Below are 12981 nucleotides of genomic sequence, written 5' to 3' on the forward strand. Positions count from 1 at the left end.
GTCCTTTATAAACCTGTAGGAGACTCAGCTCTTTAGTCCTTTATAAACCTGTAGGAGACTCAGCTCTTTAGTCGATATAAAGCTGTAGGAGAATCAGCTCTTTAGTCCTTTATAAACCTGTAGGAGACTCAGCTCTTTAGTCGATATAAAGCTGTAGGAGACTCAGCTCTTTAGTCCATATAAACCTGTAGGAGACTCAGCTCTTTAGTCCTTTATAAACCCGTAGGAGACCCAGCTCTTTAGTCCTTTATAAACCTGTAGGAGACTCTGCTCTTTAGTCCTTTATAATCCTGTAGGAGACTCAGCTCTTTAGTCCTTTATAAACCTGTAGGAGACTCAGCTCTTTAGTCCTTTATAAACCTGTAGGAGACTCAGCTCTTTAGTCCTTTATAAACCTGTAGGAGACTCAGCTCTTTAGTCGATATAAAGCTGTAGGAGACTCAGCTCTTTAGTCCTTTATAAACCTGTAGGAGACTCAGCTCTTTAGTCGATATAAAGCTGTAGGAGACTCAGCTCTTTAGTCCATATAAACCTGTAGGAGACTCAGCTCTTTAGTCCTTTATAAACCTGTAGGTGACCCAGCTCTTTAGTCCATATAAACCTGTAGGAGACTCAGCTCTTTAGTCCTTTATAAACCTGTAGGAGACTCAGCTCTTTAGTCCTTTATAAACCTGTAGGAGACTCAGCTCTTTAGTCCTTTATAAACCTGTAGGAGACTCAGCTCTTTAGTCGATATAAAGCTGTAGGAGAATCAGCTCTTTAGTCCTTTATAAACCTGTAGGAGACTCAGCTCTTTAGTCGATATAAAGCTGTAGGAGACTCAGCTCTTTAGTCCATATAAACCTGTAGGAGACTCAGCTCTTTAGTCCTTTATAAACCCGTAGGAGACCCAGCTCTTTAGTCCTTTATAAACCTGTAGGAGACTCTGCTCTTTAGTCCTTTATAAACCTGTAGGAGACTCAGCTCTTTAGTCCTTTATAAACCTGTAGGAGACTCAGCTCTTTAGTCCTTTATAAACCTGTAGGAGACTCAGCTCTTTAGTCCTTTATAAACCTGTAGGAGACTCAGCTCTTTAGTCGATATAAAGCTGTAGGAGACTCAGCTCTTTAGTCCTTTATAAACCTGTAGGAGACTCAGCTCTTTAGTCGATATAAAGCTGTAGGAGACTCAGCTCTTTAGTCCATATAAACCTGTAGGAGACTCAGCTCTTTAGTCCTTTATAAACCTGTAGGAGACCCAGCTCTTTAGTCCATATAAACCTGTAGGAGACTCAGCTCTTTAGTCCTTTATAAACCTGTAGGAGACTCAGCTCTTTAGTCCTTTATAAACCTGTAGGAGACTCAGCTCTTTAGTCCTTTATAAACCTGTAGGAGACTCAGCTCTTTAGTCCTTTATGAACCTGTAGGAGACTCAACTCTTTAGTCCATATAAACCTGTAGGAGACCCAGCTCTTTAGTCCATATAAACCTGTAGGAGACCCAGCTCTTTAGTCCTTTATAAACCTGTAGGAGACTCAGCTCTTTAGTCGATATAAAGCTGTAGGAGACTCAGCTCTTTAGTGCTTTATAAACCTGTAGGAGACTCAACTCTTTAGTCCTTTATAAACCTGTAGGAGACTCAGCTCTTTAGTCGATATAAAGCTGTAGGAGACTCAACTCTTTAGTCCTTTATAAACCTGTAGGAGACTCAGCTCTTTAGTCCTTTATAAACCTGTAGGAGACTCAGCTCTTTAGTCCTTTGTAAACCTGTAGGAGTCTCAGCTCTTTAGTCCTTTATAAACCTGTAGGATACTCAGCTCTTTAGTCCTTTATAAACCTGTAGGAGACTCAGCTCTTTAGTGCTTTATAAACCTGTAGGAGACTCAACTCTTTAGTCCTTTATAAACCTGTAGGAGACTCAGCTCTTTAGTCGATATAAAGCTGTAGGAGACTCAGCTCTTTAGTCCTTTATAAACCTGTAGGAGACTCAACTCTTTAGTCCTTTATAAACCTGTAGGAGACTCAGCTCTTTAGTCGATATAAAGCTGTAGGAGACTCAACTCTTTAGTCCTTTATAAACCTGTAGGAGACTCAGCTCTTTAGTCCTTTATAAACCTGTAGGAGACTCAGCTCTTTAGTCCTTTATAAACCTGTAGGAGACTCTGCTCTTTAGTCCTTTATAAACCTGTAGGAGACTCAGCTCTTTAGTCCTTTATAAACCTGTAGGAGACTCAGCTCTTTAGTCCTTTATAAACCTGTAGGAGACTCAGCTCTTTAGTCCTTTATAAACCTGTAGGAGACTCAGCTCTTTAGTCGATATAAAGCTGTAGGAGAATCAGCTCTTTAGTCCTTTATAAACCTGTAGGAGACTCAGCTCTTTAGTCGATATAAAGCTGTAGGAGACTCAGCTCTTTAGTCCATATAAACCTGTAGGAGACTCAGCTCTTTAGTCCTTTATAAACCCGTAGGAGACCCAGCTCTTTAGTCCTTTATAAACCTGTAGGAGACTCTGCTCTTTAGTCCTTTATAAACCTGTAGGAGACTCAGCTCTTTAGTCCTTTATAAACCTGTAGGAGACTCAGCTCTTTAGTCCTTTATAAACCTGTAGGAGACTCAGCTCTTTAGTCCTTTATAAACCTGTAGGAGACTCAGCTCTTTAGTCGATATAAAGCTGTAGGAGACTCAGCTCTTTAGTCCTTTATAAACCTGTAGGAGACTCAGCTCTTTAGTCGATATAAAGCTGTAGGAGACTCAGCTCTTTAGTCCATATAAACCTGTAGGAGACTCAGCTCTTTAGTCCTTTATAAACCTGTAGGAGACCCAGCTCTTTAGTCCATATAAACCTGTAGGAGACTCAGCTCTTTAGTCCTTTATAAACCTGTAGGAGACTCAGCTCTTTAGTCCTTTATAAACCTGTAGGAGACTCAGCTCTTTAGTCCTTTATAAACCTGTAGGAGACTCAGCTCTTTAGTCCTTTATGAACCTGTAGGAGACTCAACTCTTTAGTCCATATAAACCTGTAGGAGACCCAGCTCTTTAGTCCATATAAACCTGTAGGAGACCCAGCTCTTTAGTCCTTTATAAACCTGTAGGAGACTCAGCTCTTTAGTCGATATAAAGCTGTAGGAGACTCAGCTCTTTAGTGCTTTATAAACCTGTAGGAGACTCAACTCTTTAGTCCTTTATAAACCTGTAGGAGACTCAGCTCTTTAGTCGATATAAAGCTGTAGGAGACTCAACTCTTTAGTCCTTTATGAACCTGTAGGAGACTCAGCTCTTTAGTCCTTTATAAACCTGTAGGAGACTCAGCTCTTTAGTCCTTTGTAAACCTGTAGGAGTCTCAGCTCTTTAGTCCTTTATAAACCTGTAGGATACTCAGCTCTTTAGTCCTTTATAAACCTGTAGGAGACTCAGCTCTTTAGTGCTTTATAAACCTGTAGGAGACTCAACTCTTTAGTCCTTTATAAACCTGTAGGAGACTCAGCTCTTTAGTCGATATAAAGCTGTAGGAGACTCAACTCTTTAGTCCTTTATAAACCTGTAGGAGACTCAGCTCTTTAGTCCTTTATAAACCTGTAGGAGACTCAGCTCTTTAGTCCTTTGTAAACCTGTAGGAGTCTCAGCTCTTTAGTCCTTTATAAACCTGTAGGATACTCAGCTCTTTAGTCCTTTATAAACCTGTAGGAGACTCAGCTCTTTAGTCCTTTATAAACCTGTAGGAGACTCAGCTCTTTAGTCCTTTATAAACCTGTAGGAGACTCAACTCTTTAGTCCTTTATAAACCTGTAGGAGACTCAGCTCTTTAGTCGATATAAAGCTGTAGGAGACTCAACTCTTTAGTCCTTTATAAACCTGTAGGAGACTCAGCTCTTTAGTCCTTTATAAACCTGTAGGAGACTCAGCTCTTTAGTCCTTTGTAAACCTGTAGGAGTCTCAGCTCTTTAGTCCTTTATAAACCTGTAGGATACTCAGCTCTTTAGTCCTTTATAAACCTGTAGGAGACTCAGCTCTTTAGTCCTTTATAAACCTGTAGGAGACTCAGCTCTTTAGTCCTTTATAAACCTGTAGGAGACTCAGCTCTTTAGTCCTTTATAAACCTGTAGGAGACTCAGCTCTTTAGTCCATATAAACCTGTAGGAGACTCAGCTCTTTACTCCCTTATAAACCTGTAGGAGACTCAGCTCTTTAGTTCTTTATAAACCTGTAGGAGACTAAGCTCTTTAGTCCTTTATGAACCTGTAGGAGACTCAACTCTTTAGTCCATATAAACCTGTAGGAGACCCAGCTCTTTAGTCCATATAAACCTGTAGGAGACCCAGCTCTTTAGTCCTTTATAAACCTGTAGGAGACTCAGCTCTTTAGTCGATATAAAGCTGTAGGAGACTCAGCTCTTTAGTCCTTTATAAACCTGTAGGAGACTCAACTCTTTAGTCCTTTATAAACCTGTAGGAGACTCAGCTCTTTAGTCGATATAAAGCTGTAGGAGACTCAACTCTTTAGTCCTTTATAAACCTGTAGGAGACTCAGCTCTTTAGTCCTTTATAAACCTGTAGGAGACTCAGCTCTTTAGTCCTTTATAAACCTGTAGGAGACTCTGCTCTTTAGTCCTTTATAAACCTGTAGGAGACTCAGCTCTTTAGTCCTTTATAAACCTGTAGGAGACTCAGCTCTTTAGTCCTTTATAAACCTGTAGGAGACTCAGCTCTTTAGTCCTTTATAAACCTGTAGGAGACTCAGCTCTTTAGTCGATATAAAGCTGTAGGAGACTCAGCTCTTTAGTCCTTTATAAACCTGTAGGAGACTCAGCTCTTTAGTCGATATAAAGCTGTAGGAGACTCAGCTCTTTAGTCCATATAAACCTGTAGGAGACTCAGCTCTTTAGTCGATATAAAGCTGTAGGAGACTCAGCTCTTTAGTCCATATAAACCTGTAGGAGACTCAGCTCTTTAGTCCTTTATAAACCCGTAGGAGACCCAGCTCTTTAGTCCTTTATAAACCTGTAGGAGACTCTGCTCTTTAGTCCTTTATAAACCTGTAGGAGACTCAGCTCTTTAGTCCTTTATAAACCTGTAGGAGACTCAGCTCTTTAGTCCTTTATAAACCTGTAGGAGACTCAGCTCTTTAGTCCTTTATAAACCTGTAGGAGACTCAGCTCTTTAGTCCATATAAAGCTGTAGGAGACTCAGCTCTTTAGTCCTTTATAAACCTGTAGGAGACTCAGCTCTTTAGTCGATATAAAGCTGTAGGAGACTCAGCTCTTTAGTCCATATAAACCTGTAGGAGACTCAGCTCTTTAGTCCTTTATAAACCTGTAGGAGACTCAGCTCTTTAGTCCTTTATAAACCTGTAGGAGACTCAGCTCTTTAGTCCTTTATAAACCTGTAGGAGACTCAGCTCTTTAGTCCATATAAACCTGTAGGAGACTCAGCTCTTTAGTCCTTTATAAACCTGTAGGAGACTCAGCTCTTTAGTTCTTTATAAACCTGTAGGAGACTCAGCTCTTTAGTCCTTTATGAACCTGTAGGAGACTCAACTCTTTAGTCCATATAAACCTGTAGGAGACCCAGCTCTTTAGTCCATATAAACCTGTAGGAGACCCAGCTCTTTAGTCCTTTATAAACCTGTAGGAGACTCAGCTCTTTAGTCGATATAAAGCTGTAGGAGACTCAGCTCTTTAGTGCTTTATAAACCTGTAGGAGACTCAACTCTTTAGTCCTTTATAAACCTGTAGGAGACTCAGCTCTTTAGTCGATATAAAGCTGTAGGAGACTCAACTCTTTAGTCCTTTATAAACCTGTAGGAGACTCAGCTCTTTAGTCCTTTATAAACCTGTAGGAGACTCAGCTCTTTAGTCCTTTGTAAACCTCTAGGAGTCTCAGCTCTTTAGTCCTTTATAAACCTGTAGGATACTCAGCTCTTTAGTCCTTTATAAACCTGTAGGAGACTCAGCTCTTTAGTCCTTTATAAACCTGTAGGAGACTCAGCTCTTTAGTCCTTTATAAACCTGTGTTAGACTCAGCTCTTTAGTCCTTTGTAAACCTGTAGGAGTCTCAGCTCTTTAGTCCTTTATAAACCTGTAGGATACTCAGCTTTTTAGTCCTTTATAAACCTGTAGGAGACTCTGCTCTTTAGTCCTTTATAAACCTGTAGGAGACTCAGCTCTTTAGTCCTTTATAAACCTGTAGGAGACTCAGCTCTTTAGTCCTTTATAAACCTGTAGGAGACTCAGCTCTTTAGTCCTTTATAAACCTGTAGGAGACTCAGCTCTTTAGTCGATATAAAGCTGTAGGAGACTCAGCTCTTTAGTCCTTTATAAACCTGTAGGAGACTCAGCTCTTTAGTCGATATAAAGCTGTAGGAGACTCAGCTCTTTAGTCCATATAAACCTGTAGGAGACTCAGCTCTTTAGTCCTTTATAAACCTGTAGGAGACCCAGCTCTTTAGTCCATATAAACCTGTAGGAGACTCAGCTCTTTAGTCCTTTATAAACCTGTAGGAGACTCAGCTCTTTAGTCCTTTATAAACCTGTAGGAGACTCAGCTCTTTAGTCCTTTATAAACCTGTAGGAGACTCAGCTCTTTAGTCCATATAAACCTGTAGGAGACTCAGCTCTTTAGTCCTTTATAAACCTGTAGGAGACTCAGCTCTTTAGTCGATATAAACCTGTAGGAGACTCAGCTCTTTAGTCCTTTATAAACCTGTAGGAGACCCAGCTCTTTAGTCCATATAAACCTGTAGGAGACTCAGCTCTTTAGTCCTTTATAAACCTGTAGGAGACTCAGCTCTTTAGTCCTTTATAAACCTGTAGGAGACTCAGCTCTTTAGTCCTTTATAAACCTGTAGGAGACTCAGCTCTTTAGTCCTTTATGAACCTGTAGGAGACTCAACTCTTTAGTCCATATAAACCTGTAGGAGACCCAGCTCTTTAGTCCATATAAACCTGTAGGAGACCCAGCTCTTTAGTCCTTTATAAACCTGTAGGAGACTCAGCTCTTTAGTCGATATAAAGCTGTAGGAGACTCAGCTCTTTAGTGCTTTATAAACCTGTAGGAGACTCAACTCTTTAGTCCTTTATAAACCTGTAGGAGACTCAGCTCTTTAGTCGATATAAAGCTGTAGGAGACTCAACTCTTTAGTCCTTTATAAACCTGTAGGAGACTCAGCTCTTTAGTCCTTTATAAACCTGTAGGAGACTCAGCTCTTTAGTCCTTTGTAAACCTGTAGGAGTCTCAGCTCTTTAGTCCTTTATAAACCTGTAGGATACTCAGCTCTTTAGTCCTTTATAAACCTGTAGGAGACTCAGCTCTTTAGTGCTTTATAAACCTGTAGGAGACTCAACTCTTTAGTCCTTTATAAACCTGTAGGAGACTCAGCTCTTTAGTCGATATAAAGCTGTAGGAGACTCAGCTCTTTAGTCCTTTATAAACCTGTAGGAGACTCAACTCTTTAGTCCTTTATAAACCTGTAGGAGACTCAGCTCTTTAGTCGATATAAAGCTGTAGGAGACTCAACTCTTTAGTCCTTTATAAACCTGTAGGAGACTCAGCTCTTTAGTCCTTTATAAACCTGTAGGAGACTCAGCTCTTTAGTCCTTTATAAACCTGTAGGAGACTCTGCTCTTTAGTCCTTTATAAACCTGTAGGAGACTCAGCTCTTTAGTCCTTTATAAACCTGTAGGAGACTCAGCTCTTTAGTCCTTTATAAACCTGTAGGAGACTCAGCTCTTTAGTCCTTTATAAACCTGTAGGAGACTCAGCTCTTTAGTCGATATAAAGCTGTAGGAGAATCAGCTCTTTAGTCCTTTATAAACCTGTAGGAGACTCAGCTCTTTAGTCGATATAAAGCTGTAGGAGACTCAGCTCTTTAGTCCATATAAACCTGTAGGAGACTCAGCTCTTTAGTCCTTTATAAACCCGTAGGAGACCCAGCTCTTTAGTCCTTTATAAACCTGTAGGAGACTCTGCTCTTTAGTCCTTTATAAACCTGTAGGAGACTCAGCTCTTTAGTCCTTTATAAACCTGTAGGAGACTCAGCTCTTTAGTCCTTTATAAACCTGTAGGAGACTCAGCTCTTTAGTCCTTTATAAACCTGTAGGAGACTCAGCTCTTTAGTCGATATAAAGCTGTAGGAGACTCAGCTCTTTAGTCCTTTATAAACCTGTAGGAGACTCAGCTCTTTAGTCGATATAAAGCTGTAGGAGACTCAGCTCTTTAGTCCATATAAACCTGTAGGAGACTCAGCTCTTTAGTCCTTTATAAACCTGTAGGAGACCCAGCTCTTTAGTCCATATAAACCTGTAGGAGACTCAGCTCTTTAGTCCTTTATAAACCTGTAGGAGACTCAGCTCTTTAGTCCTTTATAAACCTGTAGGAGACTCAGCTCTTTAGTCCTTTATAAACCTGTAGGAGACTCAGCTCTTTAGTCCTTTATGAACCTGTAGGAGACTCAACTCTTTAGTCCATATAAACCTGTAGGAGACCCAGCTCTTTAGTCCATATAAACCTGTAGGAGACCCAGCTCTTTAGTCCTTTATAAACCTGTAGGAGACTCAGCTCTTTAGTCGATATAAAGCTGTAGGAGACTCAGCTCTTTAGTGCTTTATAAACCTGTAGGAGACTCAACTCTTTAGTCCTTTATAAACCTGTAGGAGACTCAGCTCTTTAGTCGATATAAAGCTGTAGGAGACTCAACTCTTTAGTCCTTTATGAACCTGTAGGAGACTCAGCTCTTTAGTCCTTTATAAACCTGTAGGAGACTCAGCTCTTTAGTCCTTTGTAAACCTGTAGGAGTCTCAGCTCTTTAGTCCTTTATAAACCTGTAGGATACTCAGCTCTTTAGTCCTTTATAAACCTGTAGGAGACTCAGCTCTTTAGTGCTTTATAAACCTGTAGGAGACTCAACTCTTTAGTCCTTTATAAACCTGTAGGAGACTCAGCTCTTTAGTCGATATAAAGCTGTAGGAGACTCAACTCTTTAGTCCTTTATAAACCTGTAGGAGACTCAGCTCTTTAGTCCTTTATAAACCTGTAGGAGACTCAGCTCTTTAGTCCTTTGTAAACCTGTAGGAGTCTCAGCTCTTTAGTCCTTTATAAACCTGTAGGATACTCAGCTCTTTAGTCCTTTATAAACCTGTAGGAGACTCAGCTCTTTAGTCCTTTATAAACCTGTAGGAGACTCAGCTCTTTAGTCCTTTATAAACCTGTAGGAGACTCAACTCTTTAGTCCTTTATAAACCTGTAGGAGACTCAGCTCTTTAGTCGATATAAAGCTGTAGGAGACTCAACTCTTTAGTCCTTTATAAACCTGTAGGAGACTCAGCTCTTTAGTCCTTTATAAACCTGTAGGAGACTCAGCTCTTTAGTCCTTTGTAAACCTGTAGGAGTCTCAGCTCTTTAGTCCTTTATAAACCTGTAGGATACTCAGCTCTTTAGTCCTTTATAAACCTGTAGGAGACTCAGCTCTTTAGTCCTTTATAAACCTGTAGGAGACTCAGCTCTTTAGTCCTTTATAAACCTGTAGGAGACTCAGCTCTTTAGTCCTTTATAAACCTGTAGGAGACTCAGCTCTTTAGTCCATATAAACCTGTAGGAGACTCAGCTCTTTAGTCCCTTATAAACCTGTAGGAGACTCAGCTCTTTAGTTCTTTATAAACCTGTAGGAGACTAAGCTCTTTAGTCCTTTATGAACCTGTAGGAGACTCAACTCTTTAGTCCATATAAACCTGTAGGAGACCCAGCTCTTTAGTCCATATAAACCTGTAGGAGACCCAGCTCTTTAGTCCTTTATAAACCTGTAGGAGACTCAGCTCTTTAGTCGATATAAAGCTGTAGGAGACTCAGCTCTTTAGTCCTTTATAAACCTGTAGGAGACTCAACTCTTTAGTCCTTTATAAACCTGTAGGAGACTCAGCTCTTTAGTCGATATAAAGCTGTAGGAGACTCAACTCTTTAGTCCTTTATAAACCTGTAGGAGACTCAGCTCTTTAGTCCTTTATAAACCTGTAGGAGACTCAGCTCTTTAGTCCTTTATAAACCTGTAGGAGACTCTGCTCTTTAGTCCTTTATAAACCTGTAGGAGACTCAGCTCTTTAGTCCTTTATAAACCTGTAGGAGACTCAGCTCTTTAGTCCTTTATAAACCTGTAGGAGACTCAGCTCTTTAGTCCTTTATAAACCTGTAGGAGACTCAGCTCTTTAGTCGATATAAAGCTGTAGGAGACTCAGCTCTTTAGTCCTTTATAAACCTGTAGGAGACTCAGCTCTTTAGTCGATATAAAGCTGTAGGAGACTCAGCTCTTTAGTCCATATAAACCTGTAGGAGACTCAGCTCTTTAGTCGATATAAAGCTGTAGGAGACTCAGCTCTTTAGTCCATATAAACCTGTAGGAGACTCAGCTCTTTAGTCCTTTATAAACCCGTAGGAGACCCAGCTCTTTAGTCCTTTATAAACCTGTAGGAGACTCTGCTCTTTAGTCCTTTATAAACCTGTAGGAGACTCAGCTCTTTAGTCCTTTATAAACCTGTAGGAGACTCAGCTCTTTAGTCCTTTATAAACCTGTAGGAGACTCAGCTCTTTAGTCCTTTATAAACCTGTAGGAGACTCAGCTCTTTAGTCCATATAAAGCTGTAGGAGACTCAGCTCTTTAGTCCTTTATAAACCTGTAGGAGACTCAGCTCTTTAGTCGATATAAAGCTGTAGGAGACTCAGCTCTTTAGTCCATATAAACCTGTAGGAGACTCAGCTCTTTAGTCCTTTATAAACCTGTAGGAGACTCAGCTCTTTAGTCCTTTATAAACCTGTAGGAGACTCAGCTCTTTAGTCCTTTATAAACCTGTAGGAGACTCAGCTCTTTAGTCCATATAAACCTGTAGGAGACTCAGCTCTTTAGTCCTTTATAAACCTGTAGGAGACTCAGCTCTTTAGTTCTTTATAAACCTGTAGGAGACTCAGCTCTTTAGTCCTTTATGAACCTGTAGGAGACTCAACTCTTTAGTCCATATAAACCTGTAGGAGACCCAGCTCTTTAGTCCATATAAACCTGTAGGAGACCCAGCTCTTTAGTCCTTTATAAACCTGTAGGAGACTCAGCTCTTTAGTCGATATAAAGCTGTAGGAGACTCAGCTCTTTAGTGCTTTATAAACCTGTAGGAGACTCAACTCTTTAGTCCTTTATAAACCTGTAGGAGACTCAGCTCTTTAGTCGATATAAAGCTGTAGGAGACTCAACTCTTTAGTCCTTTATAAACCTGTAGGAGACTCAGCTCTTTAGTCCTTTATAAACCTGTAGGAGACTCAGCTCTTTAGTCCTTTGTAAACCTCTAGGAGTCTCAGCTCTTTAGTCCTTTATAAACCTGTAGGATACTCAGCTCTTTAGTCCTTTATAAACCTGTAGGAGACTCAGCTCTTTAGTCCTTTATAAACCTGTAGGAGACTCAGCTCTTTAGTCCTTTATAAACCTGTGTTAGACTCAGCTCTTTAGTCCTTTGTAAACCTGTAGGAGTCTCAGCTCTTTAGTCCTTTATAAACCTGTAGGATACTCAGCTTTTTAGTCCTTTATAAACCTGTAGGAGACTCTGCTCTTTAGTCCTTTATAAACCTGTAGGAGACTCAGCTCTTTAGTCCTTTATAAACCTGTAGGAGACTCAGCTCTTTAGTCCTTTATAAACCTGTAGGAGACTCAGCTCTTTAGTCCTTTATAAACCTGTAGGAGACTCAGCTCTTTAGTCGATATAAAGCTGTAGGAGACTCAGCTCTTTAGTCCTTTATAAACCTGTAGGAGACTCAGCTCTTTAGTCGATATAAAGCTGTAGGAGACTCAGCTCTTTAGTCCATATAAACCTGTAGGAGACTCAGCTCTTTAGTCCTTTATAAACCTGTAGGAGACCCAGCTCTTTAGTCCATATAAACCTGTAGGAGACTCAGCTCTTTAGTCCTTTATAAACCTGTAGGAGACTCAGCTCTTTAGTCCTTTATAAACCTGTAGGAGACTCAGCTCTTTAGTCCTTTATAAACCTGTAGGAGACTCAGCTCTTTAGTCCATATAAACCTGTAGGAGACTCAGCTCTTTAGTCCTTTATAAACCTGTAGGAGACTCAGCTCTTTAGTTCTTTATAAACCTGTATGAGACTCAGCTCTTTAGTCCTTTATGAACCTGTAGGAGACTCAACTCTTTAGTCCATATAAACCTGTAGGAGACCCAGCTCTTTAGTCCATATAAACCTGTAGGAGACCCAGCTCTTTAGTCCTTTATAAACCTGTAGGAGACTCAGCTCTTTAGTCGATATAAAGCTGTAGGAGACTCAGCTCTTTAGTCCTTTATAAACCTGTAGGAGACTCAACTCTTTAGTCCTTTATAAACCTGTAGGAGACTCAGCTCTTTAGTCGATATAAAGCTGTAGGAGACTCAACTCTTTAGTCCTTTATAAACCTGTAGGAGACTCAGCTCTTTAGTCCTTTATAAACCTGTAGGAGACTCAGCTCTTTAGTCCTTTATAAACCTGTAGGAGACTCAGCTCTTTAGTCCTTTATAAAGCTGTAGGAGACTCAGCTCTTTAGTCCTTTATAAACCTGTAGGAGACTCAGCTCTTTAGTCCATATAAACCTGTAGGAGACCCAGCTCTTTAGTCCTTTATAAACCTGTAGGAGACTCAGCTCTTTAGTCCATATAAACCTGTAGGAGACTCAGCTCTTTAGTCCTTTATAAACCTGTAGGAGACTCAGCTCTTTAGTCCTTTATAAACCTGTAGGAGACTCAGCTCTTTAGTCCTTTATAAACCTGTAGGAGACTCAGCTCTTTAGTCCTTTATAAACCTGTAGGAGACCGAGCTCTTCTTTAGTCCTTTATAAACCTGTAGGAGACCCTGCTCTTTAGTCCTTTATAAACCTTTAGGAGACTCAGCTCTTTAGTCCTTTATAAACCTGTAGGAGACTCAACTCTTTAGTCCATATAAACCTGTAGGAGACCCAGCTCTTTAGTCCATATAAACCTGTAGGAGACCCAGCTC

The sequence above is a fragment of the Oncorhynchus clarkii genome, unplaced genomic scaffold, assembly GCF_045791955.1.
Source record: "Oncorhynchus clarkii lewisi isolate Uvic-CL-2024 unplaced genomic scaffold, UVic_Ocla_1.0 unplaced_contig_11374_pilon_pilon, whole genome shotgun sequence".
NCBI lineage: Eukaryota > Metazoa > Chordata > Actinopteri > Salmoniformes > Salmonidae > Oncorhynchus > Oncorhynchus clarkii.